Below are 18,990 nucleotides of genomic sequence, written 5' to 3'. Positions count from 1 at the left end.
ATCCCTCCCTTCCCTTGTCCCCATCTTCTCTTTTGTCCTGTAGGGCCAGATAACTTTCTATACCCCATTACCTGTATTTCTGTTTTCTAGTTGCAAGAACAATACTTGACAATTGTTCCTAAAACTGATTTCTAACTTCTCTTCATCCCTCCCTCCCCACCCATTCCCTTTGGGAAGGCAAGTAATTCAATATAGGCCATATCTGTGTAGTTTTGCAAATGACTTCTTGTGTTGTGTAAGACTAACTATATTTCCCTCCATCCTATCCTGCCCCCCATTGCTTCTATTCTCTCTTTTGATCCTGTCCCTCCCCAAGAGTGTTGACTTCAAATTGCACCCTCTTCCCACTGCCCTCCCTTCCATCATCCCCCCCACCCTGCTTATCCCCTTCTCCCCCACTTTCCTGTATTGTAAGATAGGTTTTCATACCACAATGAGTGTGCATTTTATTCCTTCCTTTAGTTGAATATGATGAGAGTAAGCTTCATGTTTTTCTCTCTCCTCTCCTCTTTTACCCTCCACTGAAAAGTCTTTTGTTTGCCTCTTTTATGAGAGATAATTTGCCCCATTCCATTTCTCCTTTCTCCTCCCAATATATTTCTCTCTCACCAGTTAATCTCATTTTTTTAAGATATGATCCCATCCTATTCAGTTCACTCTGTGCTATGTGTGTGTGTGTGTGTGTGTGTGTGTGTGTGTGTGTGTGTGTGTGTGTGTAATCCCACCAACTACCCAGATACTGAAAAGTTTCTAGAGTCTCTCCTGGATCTATTTTCCAGGTCAGTTGTTTTTCCAATGAGATATTTCACATTATCTTCCATTTTTTCATTCTTTTGGTTTTGTTTTGTGATTTCTTGGTTTCTCATAAAGTCATTAGCCTCCATCTGTTCCATTCTAGTTTTGAAAGAACTATTTTCTTCAGTGAGCTTTTGAACCTCCTTTTCCATTTGGCTAATTCTGCTTTTCAAAACATTATTCTACTCATTGGCTTTTTGAACCTCTTTTGCCAATTGAGTTAGCCTATTTTTAAAGGTGTTATTTTCTTCAGCATTTTTTTGGGTCTCCTTTAGCAAGTTGTTGACTTGCTTTTTGTGATTTTCTTGCATCTTTCTCATTTCTCTTCCTAATTTTTCCTCCACCTCTGTAACTTGATTTTCAAAATCCTTTTTGAGCTCTTCTATGACCTAAGACCATAGAATATTTTGGATGTTTGGTATTCAGAAGCCTTGACTTTTATGTCTTTCCATTGTGGTAAGCAGTGTTCTTCCTCATCTGAAAAGATGGGAGAGGATATCTGTTCACCAAGAAAGCAACCTTCTATAGTCATTTTTTCCCCTTTTTTGGGCATTTTCCCAACCAGTTACTTGACTTTTGGTTCCTTTGTCAAGAGTTTGGTATTCTGGGATCTGTAAGATCTCATTTCCTCTGAGGTGGCAGAATTGAGTGTGTATACTGGTCTGGGAGCAACCAGAAACTTTTGTACCCAGAATCTGTGAGGAGTAGTTTCCTCTCCACAACCACCTGGCCTCCAGTTCCACCAAGCCAGCACAGGGGGCTGAGATTCAGATAAGCTGCTCAATTCTCCCAAGGGCTTTAGGCTGGGGCAGGGCCGCCATCCAGTGTGAGACAAAGATCAGCTGCCCAGTTCCTGCAGGAGCATTAGGTGGCAGCAGGGCTGCCAGACAGAGCTGAGGTAAGGATCAGCTGCTACGATTCCCCAGGGGCTTTATGATCCAATAATAGATGGGGGCTGCTGTGGGAGCTGTAGTTGCCTGATGCAGCCTCTGCCACCACTACCTGAGGCTGGAGCTATGTTTGGGAAGACCTGGCTCCCTTCTTGGCCAGCTGAAAAAACTCTCTCACTCACGTTTGGCACCTGTGGGTTGAGGGATCTGGAAACCACACTACTGCCACCAAGGATTCTGCCCCAGAGGCCTGCTTGGGTCCTCCTACAGGTGCCATGCAGCACAGCCAAGGCTGGGCTGGGCTGCACTCCACGTCTGGTGCTATAGACCTTTCCCATCAGCCTTTTAGTTCACCCTGAGCTGGAAATCTTCTCCATTCCGTTGTTCTGTGGCCTCTGCTGCTCTAGAATTTGTTCAGTTTTTCTTTACAGGTGTTTTACAGGCTGTGGGGGAAGAGCTAGTGTATGGATGTCTTTCTGCTCCGCCATCTTGGCTCTGACCCCTCCTTGATACTTTTGTGAAAGATGATGTCTAGGCTCTTTTTTTGAACATTGCTTTCTAGTAGTCCCATAAATTTTTAATTGTCTCTCCTGTATCCATTTTATACGTCAGTTGTTTTCCCAATGAGATATTTCACATTGCTATTTTTTCATTCCTTTGGTTTTGCTTTATAATTTCTTGATTATTCATAAAGTCATTAGCTTCCATCTGCTCCATTCTGACCTTTAAGGAATTATTTTCTTCAGTGAGCTTTTGGATCTCCCTTTCCATCTGGCCAATTCTGCTTTTCAGGGCATTCTTCTCCTCATTGGATTTTTGGATCTCCAACTGGGACCTTTGGAAACAAAACAGGCGACAGAGATGCCACCAGCCTCCCAGAACATAATCATCACAGTGAAGGACACCATGAGACCTGTGTATACCATGGCTAGCTGCTGTGGGCCTTCTTCCTTGGCTCACCTCTACTCACCAGAGTCCCAAGTCTGCATTTCTTAAGAAACATTTTTGAGTTCTGTGGTGTTTTTAATTAACTAGTTCTTTCTCCCTTTATTTTGTGGTTGTTGCTGGGTACAAAATTCTCTTGCTTCTGCTCTTTTCACTCAGTATCAGTTCATATAAGTCTTTCCATGCCCCTTTGAAGTCTTCTTGTTCATCATGTCTTATAGCACTGTAATATTCCATTACATTCATATACCACAACTTGTTTAGCCATTCCTTGAACCTCACTTTCATTGAAATTGGTTTAGCGAGGGAAGAAGAGATAGACACACTCAGTTATGTATAAGAAATGTAACTTACCTAAAAGGGAAATAGAAGGGAAAAGGGGGTTGGGGGGATGATAAAAAGGAGAGCAGATTGAACAAGGCCATGGTTAGAAGCAAAATAGACTTTTATGGGAGGGACAGGATAAAAAGAAGAAGAAACAGAAGAAAATTGGATGGAGGGAAATACACAGTAATCATCACTGTGAATGTGAATTGGATGAGCTCACCCATAAAATGGAAACAGATAGGAGAATGGATAAAAAACCAGAATCCCGACAATATGTTTACAAGAGACACACTTGAAACAGAAACATGCACACAGAGTTAAAATAAAGGACTGGAGCAGAATCTAATGTACTTCAGCTTAATTAAAACCAAAAACCTAACAAAAAAGCAAAAACAGAAACAGACTTAATTGAAAGATAATCAGAGAAGCCACATTATGCTAAAAGATATCATAACTAATGAAGTAATATCAGTTTTTTATAGTAAGTTTCTCTGATAAAGGCCTCATCTCTTAAATACATATTCAGCGTAGCACTGAGTCAAATTTATAAAAATAAGAGCCATTCCCCAATTGACAAAGGATCAGAGGATATATAGAGGCAGTTTTCAGAAGAAGAAACCAGAGCTATCTATAGTTATATGAAAAAATGCTCTAAATCACTATCATTAAGAGAATACAAAATAAAACAGCTCTGAGTTACCACCTCAGACCTATCAGAAATAACTAATGCTGGAGGGGATGAGGGAAAAATAGATACACTAATAAACTGTTGGTAAAGTTGTAACTTAGTCCAACCATATTGAAAAACAATTTGGAACCATGTCCAAAGAGCTACAAATCTGTGAATATTCTTTGATCCAGTAATACCGCTAGGTATTTATCCCAAAGAGATTAAAAGGAAAAGGACTTAATGGTACCAAAAATATCTATAGCAGCTCTTTTCATGATGGCAAAGAATTGGAAATGGAGGGGAGGCCCATTAATTGGGGAATGACTGAAAATGGTAGCATATGGTTGTGATGGAGTACTATTGTGCTATAGGAAATGATGAGGTGTGTGTCTTCAAAAAGACTTGGTAAGACCTGTATGAACAGCTACAAAGTGAAGTAAGAAGAATCGATATCATTGTGCATAGTAATAGCAGCTTTATAATGATGATCAAGGCTTGGCTACTCCAGTCATTTTAATGATCTGAGACAATTCCTAAGGACTCATGATGAAAAAATAATGTCCATCTCCAGAAACAGAATTTATCAAACAGAATATATAAATGTATATCTAATACAAATTGAAGTATAATTTTCTCACTTTATTTTTCTTGCTTTTTTTAAAAAAGAATTTGGCTAATATGGAAACAAGTTTTGCATGATTTAACATGTGTAATTCATATATTATTTGCTTTCTCAGTAGGTGAGGGAGGATATAGGAGTATAGGAAGAGAATTTAGAATTCAGAATTTGAAAAGAAAATGTTAAAATAATTTTAAAGATATGAGGTAATATCAGTAGCAAATTTAGAAAAGTGGGAGAAGATCTAGGCTTTGCAAGTTTTTAAAACAATGTTTACTTTAATGAAAATTTCAATAAACTAATTATAACTAACTTATAATTAAATTAACTTATAATTTCAAGCTCAATGTTACATGGTGTGGCCAATTCTAAAGGATGATAATGTTATAGTGGGCTTTGGAGATATTTTTATGGGGTTTGGCTTTATATACATATATGTATGTTCATATGCATACATGTAGACAAACTCATAGATACACACATATAAAATTTCATGTTACTGCAAGAATGATACTTATTGGAGCAACATTTTGTGGAGTATATCTTTGTATTTTTCTTTCAAATTGAATGATTCAACAAAATTTACAAATACTTAAATACCATGATAACATAACTGGATTGCCAATTATACAACTTTGGTATTAGAACATACATTGTATTTAGAAGATCCTGCTATTTTTAAAGAATATAAATTTAATCTTTTTGCATAGAATATGTAAATGTAAACAGATTTGAGTTATTAAACCCTTTAATGTTTATACTAACTTCCAGAAAGTGTGCTTTCTGACCTAGGCTTTTGGTGACACCTGGTGGCTAGTGTAGGGAACCATGTGTCTGAATATTTCTTGAATTAGTTTTCGCATCTTGTTTTTACCTGAATACATTTCTTTCGTTTGTATTCTTGTCTACACCTATACAGCCAGTACTGTAGTTCAGACCCTCAAAGCCCCTCACCTAGATTCTGGCAGTAAATGTCCTGTAATTCAGTCCATCCTTAACAAAACACACCGAAGTGATTTTGTTTAAGTACAAGTTTGACCGTTTAATTCCCTTACAGCAAGGATCTAATATAAATTCCATGGGTTGACATTTAAATACCTTTATAAACTGGCCTTAACCTACCTTTCCAGCCTTATTACATATTAGTCTGCTTTCCATACTCCAGTATGTAGTTATTCTCACTTAATTACTGCTGCTTCAACAAGGCAGTCCATCTCCTATCTTTGTATCTTTGCACAAGGAGTCTTCCATGTCTGGGAGACACTCCCTTCTCATCTCTAAGTCTTGGGATCCTTTGTTTTCTTCAGGTCTCAGGTCTATGTGAAGCCTTTTCTTATTACCTTGCCACTAGACTCTCCTTGTATCTGATTTGTTATAAGGATTTGTAAATCAAATCACTCTACCTAGTTTTAGTGAAGTGATGCCTTAAGAGGAGAACATATTTAGGTTAAAGACTTTAGACTAAATCTAAAGTCTTTGGTCAACTGGAGTGAGGTTATACAGGGAATATGTTCATTGTGGCTGAGGAAAGTTGGTTATACCTTTCAAAGAAATATCTGGCCAACTTGGACTCATGAAAATGGAGCAAGGTAAACTAGAAGAGAATGTTCAGCAAAGCCCCAGAGGAGGATGCATTTGGACGAGGAGAGGAGGGAAGTATGCACCTCAACTTCTATCTAGGCCAGAGGAGGATTTCAAAGTCCTTTGAAGAGTCTAGAGGCTTTTGAATTTTTCATCTTCCTATCACCATCCTAGCATTATCCTCTGGGACAGCACCTAATGACAGTAGTGTCAGCATCTGGAGCTAAGAACCGATTGGATATGATTTGGGAGGGCTGATTCATGGCTACACAAACAGTCCAGGAAAAAAAAATCTACATTATGCCTAAGAAGAAAAGTCTACAAAGGGGATTTTTTTCCCCAGTAAGCAGGAGTCATGAGTTGCCTCTTTGCCATGTGTTCTCTGAGCTTAAGCCTATTTTGACTTTTGGGAAGGATGCTTATATTAACTTTTTAAAAAAAATTATATATATGTTTTTAGTATATTTGCATTGCATGTTGTATATTTTTCTATACTATCTTTATAAGTATTCCTTTCTAAAAGCTAATTTTCTGGCTGACTGATAATCAGCTGACAGTCATGATGGTAAGAACACCAGTGAGGCCTGTGAACTGTATCACTACAATAGATGCCCTCCAACCTTTTTCCTATTCCTTAGAATCATTCCTGAGGAAATATGTAGGGACTCAAGTTGACAGTGAGAGTGGAGGTTGGGATAAGTACCCCCAAAGTGCTACATTACATATGTTTATATATATGTACCATATTGTTTCTTCTAACACAGTGGAAAAGAAGGGAAGCAACTTTTGTCTTTGTATTCGTAGTGCTTAGTCCAATGCCTGGAGTATAGTAGTCATTAAGTGATTACTAGTTGGTTTTATTACTTTAATAAATTTACCAAATCTTGTTACTTTTATTTTGTCAGTTAACGTTATTTTTATTTGCTTGCCTCACTTTGCAACATATTAAACTTTTTATGGTTTCCATATTCAATAATACTCTATTACATTCACATAAAATATTTTGTTTTAGGTTGTTAGAGGAGGTTATAGAATCATTAGATGTCTGGGATATTTTCTTTTTTAAAAATTCCTTAAAAAACTTATTTAGCATTTTATTTAATCTCCAGTTGCATGTAAAAACAATTTTTAGCATTCATTTTTTAAAACTTTGAGTTCCAAATTCTCTCTCTCACTTCCCACCCTCCCCCCACTGAGAAGGCAAGCAATTCCATATAGGTTATTTACGTGCATATTCATGCAAAACATTTCCCATAATAGTCATGTTGTTAAAGAAAACATAGACCTCCCCCCCGAAAAACAAAACAAAACAAAAAACCTCAAGAAAAATAAAGAAACTTTAGAAAGTATGCTTCAGTCTATATTCAGGCACCATCAGTTCTTTGTCAGGGGATGGGTAGCATTTTTCACCCTAAGTCCTTCAGAGTTGTTTTGAATCATTGTATTACTGCGAATAGCTAGTTTATTTGTAGTTGATCATCTTTCAATATTACTGTTACTTTGTACAGAGTACATTTCACTTAGCATCAGTTCAAGTAAGTCTTTCTAGGTTTTTCTGAGAGTATCCTGCTCATCTTTTCTTATAGCACAATAGTGTTCTATCATAATCACAAACAACAGTTTGTTCAGCCATTCCCCAGTTGATGGGCTTCCCTTCAGTTTCCAATTCTTGGCCACCAGAAAAGCACTGCTATAAATGTTTTTGCACATATAGGTACTTTTCCTTTTTGTTTTGTTACCTCTTTTGGAATATTGACCCAGTAGTGGTATTGTTAAGTGAAAGGGTAGGCATGATTTTATAGCCATTTGGGCATAGTTCCAAATTGCTCTACAAAATGGTTGAATTAGTCCACAACTCTTACCAACAGTGCATTATCTCATTTTTCCCACACCCCCTCCAACATTTATCATTTTCCTTTTCTATCCTCTTGGCCATTCTAATAGGTAGTACCTCAGAATCATTTTAATTTGCATTTCTTCAATCAGTAGTGAGTTAGAGTATTTTTTTCATATGGCTGTAGATAGCTTTGATTACTTCATCTGAAAACTGTTTATATCTTTTGATAACTTATCAGTTGGGGAATGGCTTATTTTTATAAATTTGGCTCAGTTATATGTTTGATAAATGAGGCCTTTATTAGAGAAACTTGCTTCAAATTGTTTTCTCAATTACTATTACTAACTGTACTCCTCTCCATCCTATTTTCTCTGTTTATTCTATTCTCTTTCTCCTTTCACCCTGTCCCTCCTCAAGTGTTTTGCTTCTGACTACCTCCTCCCCTAATCTGCCCTCCCTTCTATCACCCCTCCCTCCTCATTATCCCCTTCCCTTCCTACTTTCCTGCAGGGTAAGATAGATTTTTATGCCCAATTGAGTGTGTATATTATTCCTTCTTTGAGCTAATATTGATGAGTAAGATTCACTCCCTCCCCTCCTCCCTCTTCCCTCTACTGCCTTTTTTATGTGAGGTAATTTACCCCATTCTACCTTTCCTTTTCCCTTTCTCCCAGTACATTCATCTTTCACCCCTCAATTTTATTTTTTACAATCATCCCTTTATACTCAACTCATACCTGTGCCCTCTGTCTAGATATATTCCTTCTAACTGCCCTAATAGTGAGAAAGTTGTTATGAATAATAGATATCATCTTCATATGTAGGAAGGTAAACAGTTCAATGTTATTAAGTCCTTTATGATTTCCCTTTCCTTTTTACTTTTTTATGCTTCTCTTGAGTCTTGTACTTGAAAGTCAAATTTTCTATTATCCTCTGGTCTTTTCACGAAAAATGATTGATCAGGAGGGAGGGGAGAAAATTTAAAATATATAGAGGTGATTGTTGATAATTGAAAATAAATAAACTAATTTTAAAATTTTTTAAAAAGAAAAAGAAAAAAATGCTTGCAAGTCCTGCATTTCATTGAATGCTCATTTTTTTCCCCTGAAGAATTATATTCATTTTTTCTGGGTAGGTGATTCTTGGTTGTAATCTTAGCTATTTTGCTCTCCAGAATATCATATTCCAAGCCCTCTGATCCTTTAATTCAGAAGCTGCTACATCTTGTGTTATCCTAATTGTGGCTCCATGATATTTGATTTCTGGCTGCTTAAAATATTTACTTTCTGACCTGGAAGCCATGGGATTTGGCTATAATGTTCTTGGGAGTTTTCATTTGGGGATCTCTTTCAGGAGATGATAGGTGGATTCTTTGAATATCTATTTTACCCTCGCATTCTGGCTAGGGGTGGGGAACCTGTGACCTCAAGACCATAGCTGGCCCTCTAAGTCCTCAGGTGTGGCCCTTTGACCAAAATTTGGATTCAGTTAAAGGACTGTACTTGAGGACCTAGAAATCCACTTGTAACCTCAAGGCCCATTTTAGACTATCAGGGTAGTTTTCCTTGATAATTTCTTGAAAGATGATGGCTAGGCTCTTTTTTTTTTTTTTTATCATGTCTTTCCGTTAGTCCAATAATTTTTAAATGATCTCTCCTAGATCCGTTTTCCAGGTCAGTTGGTTTTTAATGAGATATTTCACGTTATCTTCTACTTTTTCATTCTTTAGGTTTTATTTTTTTATCATTTTTTTTTATTTCTTATAAAGTCATTAGCTTCTATTTATTCTATTCTAATTTTTAAGGAATTAATTTCTTCAGTGAGCTTTTGTACCTCCTTTTCCATTTGGCCAATTCTATTTTTTAAGTAGCTTTTTTGTTCATTGAATTTTTTTTCCTCGTTTTTCTTTTGGCCAGTTGTGCTTTTTAAGGCAGTCTTCTCCTCATTGACTTTTTGGATCTCTTTTATCATTTGGCCTAGTCTTTTTTTAAAGATGTTATTTTCTTCAGTATTTTTTTTGGTCTCCTTTACCAAGCTGTTGACTTGTTTTTCATGATGTTCTTGCCTCATTCTTATTTCTCTCCCCAGTTTTTTCTCTACCTCTCTTACTTAATTTTCAAAATCCTTTTTGAACTTTTCCATGGCCTGAGACCAATTCCTATTTTTCTTAGGAGCTTTGGACATAGGAGCTTTGACTTTGTTATCTTATTCTGAGTGTATGTTTTGACTTTCCCTGTCATCATAGTAACTTTCTATGGTCACAATTTTCTGTTGTTTGCTCATTTTTCTAGCCTATTTCTTGACTCTTTGTTAAAGTAAGGTTCTGCTTCCAGGGTGGAGGGCAAACTGTCCTTTGCTTCAGGGGTTTTGTGCAGCTGTTGTCAGAGACACTTCTAGGGACTTGTAAGTTTTCAGTTCCTTCAACATGGCAGGATTTAAGGAGAGGTGTGTTTACTACTCTCCTGGCCTGTGCTCTGGTCTGTGAGCTGTCACAAGAACTTTTTTTGTCTGCCCTGGAAATGTGATGAGTCCCTGTTCCACTGTGGCTGCAAGCTCTGGTGTGCTAATGCCCTTCCTCACCCTGGAACTGCCACCCAGGACTGCAACCCGGATCTGAGTATGAGAAAAGCAACAGAGTCCTGCTAACAGAGAGACCTCAGTAATCTTCTGACCAGTTGTTTGACTCCCTTACTGTCTGTGGGCTGGAAGCAGGCACTGCTGATGATGATTCAGTGACTCTCAAAGCCTGCTCCTAGTTCACTGGGGATGGGTCTGTGCTGGCACAGCCTGCATTAGACTGTGCTCCACTCTTACCCAGGTGTGACAGACCTTTCCTTCTAATCTTCTAAGTTGTCTTTGACTGGAAAAATATTTGACCCTGTCCTTTTGTGGGGTTTGGTGTACCAGGAGCTTTTTTATGACTTTATTTAAAGGTTTTCAGAGGGGTTTTGGGAAGAGCTCGTGATTCCCTATCTTTTCTCTGCCGTCTTGGCTCCATCCTTCCTCCTCTTCCTTTGCCTTCTTCTCTTTCTTCTTCTTTTGCTATTTCAAATGATACTTTAAAAGATTTTGTGTACAAATCATTTTTTGTCTGATAAGGAGAAAAAATCCTTAGGAGATTTCTAATAATGCAATCATTAAAGAAAATAAAGAAAATGACTTTGTGTTCCTTGTTATGTAATCCTATATTTTTCCCCAAAATGAGTATAATTTTATATTCATTTCCAAAAATTTACCACTCTATCAGAAGTTTGGTAGCAGTCCACTTGATTTTAATACTCTATCAATTTTATTTTAGTTCATTATCTTGGCTTATTTTTTCTTTTTAAGGACTTCAAACACCTTCTTATCTAGTTATTTTTTGTATACTTTCAAAAAGCTGCATGTTCATATCATTTAGGTGGAATTCTGGCTATGTCCTAAGGAAGAATGGATTGAAATCCTGCCTCTAACATGTACTAGCCATGTGACCCTGAGGAAGTCACTTAAGCCTCTTTGAGCTTCACAAGATTGCTCTGAGGTTCCAAAGAGAAAAATCTCTATTAACTTTAAAGTGAATTTCTGTCAAAACCTTTAGAGGTTTTTGTTTTTACTTATATGCACACATGTACACATACACACACATACACACATCATCTATTTTTTATCTCCTATAATTTCCTTTTAAAATTTTATTGTTTAAATTTAAAATTAATGCTTTCTCTTTTCACTCCTCCATCTCCTTTTTTAAAAATTCTATAGTTTTTTTCTGTGTAGTCCTAGTGGCAAACTCTTTGCTGCCTCCAATTAACAGAAAATTGTATACTCTGCCTTTTGGTCATAAGTCTGCCAGTTACACTTTTATTCATGAATTATTCTAATTCACAAATTTTTCTGCTACTCTTTAGAAGAAGAGTCAAAAAGCAGCAGCTGTCACTGGCTTTTGTAAATCTATTTACACAAACCACTTCAGTGTTAAAATTTCTAAGTATAAAATTCTAAGTATAGAAATCTAACTAGCTGTATAGTCAGTAGGAAGGGAAGGAGGAAAGAAAAAGGAGGGGAGGCTAAAAGGGAGGGAAGAAGTAGTAAGGGAAGGGGGGGCTGAAAGAAGGGAGGGAAGACTGAGGGAGGCAGCAGTCAAAAATTAAAACTGTTGTGGAGGGGAAGGGAGAAGGGAGAACTAAAAGCATAAATGGGAGAGTTTGAAGGGAAAGATACAGATAGTAATCATAACTGTGAATGTGAATGGGATGAATTCTCCTATAAAACAGAGACAAATAGCAGAATGGATCAAAAACCATAATCCAACAATATGTTGTTTACAAGAAACACATTTGAAATGGGGATACACACAGGGTAAAGGTAAAATGTTGGAGCAGAGTATATTGTTCTTCATCTGATGTAAAAAAAGCAGAGGTAGCCATTCTTAGCTCAGACAAAGCAAAAGCAGAAATAGATCTAATCAAAACAGATAAAGAAGGAAACTATATCCTGCTAAAAGGCACCATAGACAACAAAGTAATATCATTACTAAACGTATGTGCTTCAAGTAATACAGCATCCAAATTCTTAGAGGAGAAGTTAAGGGAGTTACAGGAAGAAATAGACAGTAAAACTATACTAGTGGGGGACCTCAACCTCCCCTTCTCTGAAATTGATAAATCTAACTTCAAAATAAAGAAGACAAGTTAAAGAGGTGAATAAAACTCTGAATAAGGTAGATATGATAGATCTCTGGAGAAAATTAAATGGGGATAGAAAGGAATATATCTTTTTCTCAGCAGTACATGGCACACATACAAAAATTGACCATATTCTAGGGCATAAAAACCTCACAATCCAGTGCAGAAAGGCAGAGATAGTCAATGCATCCTTCTCAGATTGTAATGCAGTAAAAATTATATGTAATCAAAGACCATGGAAAGATAAGCCAAAAATTAATTAGAAACTAAATAATCTAATCCTAAAGAAAGAGTGGGTTAAATAACAAATCATTGAAACAATCAACAGCTTCATTCAAGAGAATGACACTAATGAGACAACCTACCAAATCTTATGGGATACTGCGAAAGCAGTTCTTAGGAGAAGTTTTATATCTTTGAATGCCTACATGAAAAAAAATAGAGAAAGAGGAGATAATGAATTGGGCATGCAGCTGAAAAAGCTAGAAAAAAAATTGAAAATCCCCAAGTAAATACCAAATTAGAAATATTGAAAACCAAAGGAGAGATTAATAAAATTGAAATTAAGAAAACTATTGAACTAATGAATAAAACTAAGAGTTGGTTTTATGAAAAAAATGAAATTGATAAACCTTTGGTCAGTTTGATTTAAGAAAAGAAGAAAACCAAATTACCAGTATCAAAAATGAAAAGGATGAATTCACCTCCAATGAGGTGGAAATTAAAACAATCATTAGAAATTATTTTGCCCAACTGTATGTCCATAAATTCGACAATCTAAATGAGATGGATGAATATTTTAAAAAATATAAATTGCCCAGATTAACAGAAGAAGAAATTGAGTACTTAAATAACCCCATCTCAGAAAAAGATATTGAACAAGCCATCAATGAACTCCCTAGGAAAAAATCTCCAGGGCCAGATGGATTTCCAAGTGAATCCTATCAAACATTTAAAGAACAATTCGTTCCAGTACTACATAGACTATTTGGGAAAATTGAGGAAGAGGGAGTCCTACCAAATTCTTTTTATGATAAAAATATGGTTCTGGTACATAAATCAGGAAGAGCCAAAACAAAGAAAGAAAATTAGACACGTCATCATTTAGCTCCTTCTAATTAATGGAATGTCTTTACTCTTCTAGGTTTCCTGTGTTTGCATTTAAAAGATTCTACCCAACTTGAGACTTCTCATCAGGAGTTCATCAAAATCCTCCGTTATGCTAAAGGTTCATTTTTCCACCTTGTAAGATTAGCTGTGTTTTAAAAGGTAAGATATTCTTGATTGTATACCTTTTGCTTTTGCTTTTTGCTGCATAATATTCTGAATTTCTCTCTCCTTATATCATAACTGCAGCATGTTCTTTGTGACCCTGACTGTGCCCCTTGGTACTCGAACTCTTTGTTACTGGCTTCTTGCGATATGTTTTCTTTCACTTGATGTCCCAGGACTTTGGTCAGTTGCTCAGTAAACATTCATCAAGTGCCTACTATGTGCCAGACAATATGCTAAATGCTGGGGATATGAAGAAGGGCAAAAGATAGTCCTTGCTTTCAAGGAACTCACATGGGGTAGATCATTTGTAAACAACTATGCATAAACTATATGCAGGATAAATTGGAAGCAATTCACAAAGGTAAGGTACTAGAATTAAGGGAGATCAAGAAATGCCTCTTGTAGACTGTGATTTTAGCTTACGTTTAAGAAAACCAGGAGAGCCAGGAGGCAGAGATGAGGAGCAGGAGCATTCCAGTCATGGAGGACAGCTCGTGAAAATGCCTGAAGTCAGAAGATGAAGTGTCTTGTGTGAGGAACAACCAAGAGGATCACTGGAATGGTAGGAAGCAGCCAGGTTATGAAGGACTTTACCAAACAGATTTTGTATTTCATCCTGGAGATGATAGGAAGCTACTGGAATTATGTGGTGACATGGTCAGGCTTGTACCTTATCATTTTGGCAGCTGAGGGGAAGATGGACTGGAGTAGGGAGAGACCTGTGGAAGATAGGCCAAACCTGTGGGCTGTTGTAACAGTCCAACTGTGATATGAGGGTCTGCACCAAAGGAGTGTCAGAGGAGTGAAGGGGAAGATGTTATGAAGGTAAAATCATCAGGCCTTGCCAACAGATTATATGTGGAGGATAAGAGAGTGAGGAGTTGAAGATGACACCTAGGTTATGAGTCTGGGTAACTTGATGGAAGGTGATGCTCATGACAGTAATAGGAAGAGGGAAGGATTTGGGGGGCAAAGATATTCAGTTCTGGACTTGGTGAGTTTAAGATATCTACAAGATATTCAATTTGAAGTGTGTCATAAGTAGTTGGAAATGAGAGAATGGAGGTCAGTAGAGAAGTCAGAGATGGATAAATAGATGTGAGAATGATCAAAATAGAGATGATGATTGAATCCATGGGAGGTGATAGGATCACCATGTACAACAGTACAGAGAGAGAAGAGGGCCCAGGACAGAGCCCTGAAGGATGCCTGTGGTTAGAGAGCATGATATAGAGGTTCTAGCAAAGGAGACTGAGAAGGAACAGTCAAGTAGGGAAGAGAAAACAAAAACTAGGAGAGAATGGGGTCCTGAAAACCTAGAAGGAAGAGGATGATCAGTACAGTCAAAGGCTGCAGGGAGGACAAGAAGAATGGAGATCAGGAAGAAGCTATTAGGTTTGGCAATTAAGAGATTATTAGTAATTTTGGGAAGAGCAGTTTTGGTTGAATTATGGTGTCAGAAGCCAGCCTGCTGAGAGTAAAGGAGAATGTGAGAAGCATGGACTTGGAAGCAGGTATTGGAGATGACCTTCTCAAGGGGTTTAGCTACTAAAAGGAAGCTAGGGATGGATGGGTCAAGGGAGAGTTTTTTGAAGATGAGGAACACAGTCATATTTGTAGGAAGTAGGGGAGCAGTCAATAGACATGGAGAGACTGAAGTGATGTAGAGTAGATGGAAACAAGTCTTTATTAAATATGGCAAGAACTGTGCTAAATGCTTTACAAATTTTATTTCATTTGATCCTCAAAACAGTCCTGGAAGGTAGGTGTTATTATTTTCCCCATTATACAGTTGTAAAAACTGAGGTAGGCAGGTTAAATGACTTGCCCATAGTCATACGGCTCGTAAATGTATGAGGTTCTTGGGCCACCTTGCTCCTTCTAGATGAAATGGAGTGGATCAGCTGTGCACATAGAAGTGTTTTCCTTGGCAAGGAGAAGGGCAGGCTCATTATGTGAGACAGGAATGAAGGAGGAGATGATGGCAGAAGGATAGAAGAGATCTGATGATGTGATATAAGGAGGAGAGGAGAAGGTGATCTTGGCAAATGGCCTTATTTTTCTTTTCAGTAAAATATGAGAGGGTAAGAGGAGGAGTGAAAAACTCTGGAAGAGGTTCTATGATGAGTAGGATAGTGAGTTTATTGGGGAGGTGTCAAAGGGTTACTTTGTGAGTATTTAACATAAATTTGTAGTGGACTCAGTCAGCATGATTTCATTATTTTCTCTAGCTTCATCCAGCAGCACATGTGTGGGAACAAAGACAGCAGATGGAGAGAATGACCCAAGGCTGAGACTTGGCAGAGCATGATCGGTGATACAATAAGGGGCAAGGGACTCGTGAACAGGGTACAGCTGAATTAGTTCACCAAAGGATCAGAATGGTTAAGGGAGGAGAGATTGGTGAGGGAGATGGCCTGGGAAAGAATTGAAAGTTCAAGAGAATAGAGGTCACAGTATAGATGAAAAACAGGGTTTCAGGCTTTAAGGCAGATAGGGATGTAGAATGAAAATAGAGTGTGATCAGATAAGAGAATTTCAGTGTTCATGAACATGGACTTGTTGCATTTTGGGATGCTTTAGGATCAAGAATATGGCATACTCTGTGCAGCTGAGGTAGAGTTAGTGAATTGAGCAAGCTGAGAAACTAGGGTGTTTGAAGGAATATCAGCATGTATTTTGAAGTCCCTTAGTGTGGGGGCAGGAGTTATGGAGGAGAGAAAGACTGCGAGTCAGGCATTGAACTCTTTAAAGAAAGAAGGGGACTGTTCTAAATATTGGTAGACAGTAGCTATCAGGATTTTGATTAGATGATAGCTGGGAATTGAGTGAGTCTCACAGAGGGAGAGGCTGCTAAATGATAATGCTAGAGGGAGACCTTGGAAGTGGCAGTGGGGAGCAAGGAGTATCCCAGCTTCCCCATCTTGACTAGTTAGACGGAATGAGTGAAAATACAGCCAGAACTGGAAAGGGATACTGGGGAGGCTGGTGGGAGAAGTAGGCCTCAATGAGATCCAGAAAGTAGAAGGAGTGTGAAAGGAAAAAAATTTAAACATGAAAACAAGTTTGTTGCATACAGAGCAGACATTCCAGGAAGCATAGTGAAAGGAGTGGATAACTTTAGATTAGTACTTGAAGGGTAGGGGGTAGGAGTTGAAGGGAATGGGAATAAAAGATTGGGCATAAAGGATAGAGGAGGAGGTTCATAATCTCTGGGATGGGGAGAGTATGATCAGGAGGTGTTTATTAACTTTTAAGGAATGAGTTTTGTTAGGTTTTCATTGTGTACAGAGATTTTGTCTCAGGAAAGAGAGATCTCTCAGGGCCTTTGGCAGTTCACTGTGCTTTCACTTTGAGCTTTCTTTCAGGAGGTGATGAATGAGTTCCAGTGATTAGGACTAGGCCCCAGTCTCTTCCAAAATCCCTGGCACTGGGCCCGACTTTTGGTGGCCCAAAGTAATTTTTTAGCCTTGGCCTTTCTTTGGCTACTGCTTGGTCAGAAAATATAACTAGGAGTTGCCTCCATCCTCTGCTGTGTCCAGATGATAGGTTCCAATTGGATGTCCTAGATTTTGCTGGTCTCAGACTTCCTACATGATACGATGCCCTTTCTGGGTCTGGTTGGTTGTGGTGCTTAACCTTCTCAGTATTTTGCAGTAGCTCCGATAGGAATATTGATTTAAAGCCTCTTTTTTGGTACCCTTATGCTGAGACTGCCTGGTCTTGACTCCTGCTTTGGCTCCAGTGCAGGTTGCTGGGACATCGACTTGATGCAACTTGGAAGGACGCAACATGTACTGTGTGGTCTTGTCTACCTGGTTGGTGAGCCATGGGGACTAGCTCTGTCTCATGTTGATCCAGTAGTCCAAAGCTGAGGGTCACTGGATTAGGCTTCGGTTTATGCTTCTGGCTTTTTCTTCCTCTGTCTTGCCTATGCCCAGAATTGCCTATGGGCTTTTGATATGTATGAAAGAGATTTTGGCTATTTCTTTCTGGTTTTCCTTAGCATTTTTTCTTTTGCTTCATTTTTAGAACTTGGCCTGGCATGCTTTTGAGAGAACTGGCTCCTTTCTAGATCTTTTACATTATTATCATAAATAGAAGTCCAAAGCTTTCATTTTCTAAATAAGGAAACTAGATGCCAACAGGTATAGAATAATAGATTTAGGGATCATTTGGACTATTATTTTCATTTTATAGAAGATGGAGGCTTAGAGAGAGCATACATATAATGGGTAGAATTTTTTAGTCCGTAAGCATTCATAGCTAGTTCCCGATTAGGATACATGAGGAATCCTGTGAAGTAATTGTATTTTTTGAATTTGCACTGCGTATTTCCGTTGGGCTGAAATCTATTACTATATTTTGCATAATTATAATTTCAAGTTGTGTGAATTCAAATACGTGTGACCACTTCACAGGATTCATTATTCACACTTACCAGGATCTAGCTATATTAAGTATGTTTCATGTGTCAGGCTAGATATCAATCCTGTTTCAGACTCATATTAGGTATGATATCATGGGCAAACAACTTAACTCCACCCTTAGTTGTAAGGGTACCTGAAAGTATTATTTTGGACCTGCTTCTCTGTGTATTCGTTTGAGTTTTAACATTGAGTTTTAATTCATGCATCCCTATGTCATGGATGCATACACGTTTAGGTATTTTTGTTCATTTGTTGCAGTTGTATCCAACTCTAAATGACCTCATTTGGGGTTTTCTTGACAAACATACTGGTTTGCTATTTCCTTCCTAAGGCAAACAGGGTCAAATGATTTGTCCAGGGTCACACACCTAGTAAATGAGTGAGGCTGGATTTGGCCTTATGAAGATGAGTCTTCCTCATTCCAAGCCCTGTGAGTGCTCCATGCACTGCACCACATACCTGACCCAATATGTGAGTGCACAAACAGATATGTTTAAATATTTATGTATCTGTATGCATATGCAGGGTATAGCTGTAGCTATGTGACCCTGGGCAAGTCACTTAACCTTTTTTGCCTCAGCTTCTCATCTGTAAATGAGCTGGAGAAGGAAATGGCAGACCACTCCAATATCTTTGCTAGGAAAACTCCAAAATGGGATCATGAAGAATTGAATACGACTGAACAACAAAAATGCATACACACATAAGTGTGCACACAAACATTTCCATGTTGAGCTCTAGTTCTGTACAACTTTTTGCTAACTGTGTAACCAATACATGTACATACTATGTAGATACTATGTAACTGATTGATATAGAAACACATGTATAAATATATGCACGTACATGTATATAATATATTCACATATATATCTATAAATATATATAGTCTTTTTCCTGAACTAGTCCTGAACAATTGCCTACTGAATGTGTTCAAAGCAGAATTCATCTTTTCCC

At 37.8% G+C, this 18,990-nt stretch overlaps 1 protein-coding gene across 7 annotated transcripts in view; it reads left to right on the top strand.

Moving 5' to 3' along the window:
• The window catches only part of PKNOX1 (PBX/knotted 1 homeobox 1), a 171,982-nt gene that overhangs the window by 46,401 nt on the left and 106,591 nt on the right, over positions 1-18,990 (top strand). For 5 of the 7 annotated variants that reach the window (XM_072614857.1, XM_072614853.1, XM_072614852.1 and 2 more), the window contains exon 2: positions 13,473-13,597. The gene's annotated coding sequence lies outside the window, so the exon portion shown is untranslated. Of the gene's footprint in view, positions 1-1,728; positions 1,956-2,477; positions 2,667-13,472; positions 13,598-18,990 lie in introns of those variants that run through there. The other 2 variants (XM_072614850.1, XM_072614851.1) reach the window with 2 other exon arrangements.

This window comes from Notamacropus eugenii, chromosome 5 (genome assembly GCF_028372415.1).
Source record: "Notamacropus eugenii isolate mMacEug1 chromosome 5, mMacEug1.pri_v2, whole genome shotgun sequence".
In the NCBI taxonomy this organism is placed as follows: domain Eukaryota; kingdom Metazoa; phylum Chordata; class Mammalia; order Diprotodontia; family Macropodidae; genus Notamacropus; species Notamacropus eugenii.
The sequence above is the reverse complement of the archived record's forward strand: the minus strand, read 5'-3'. Positions and strand labels throughout refer to the sequence as shown.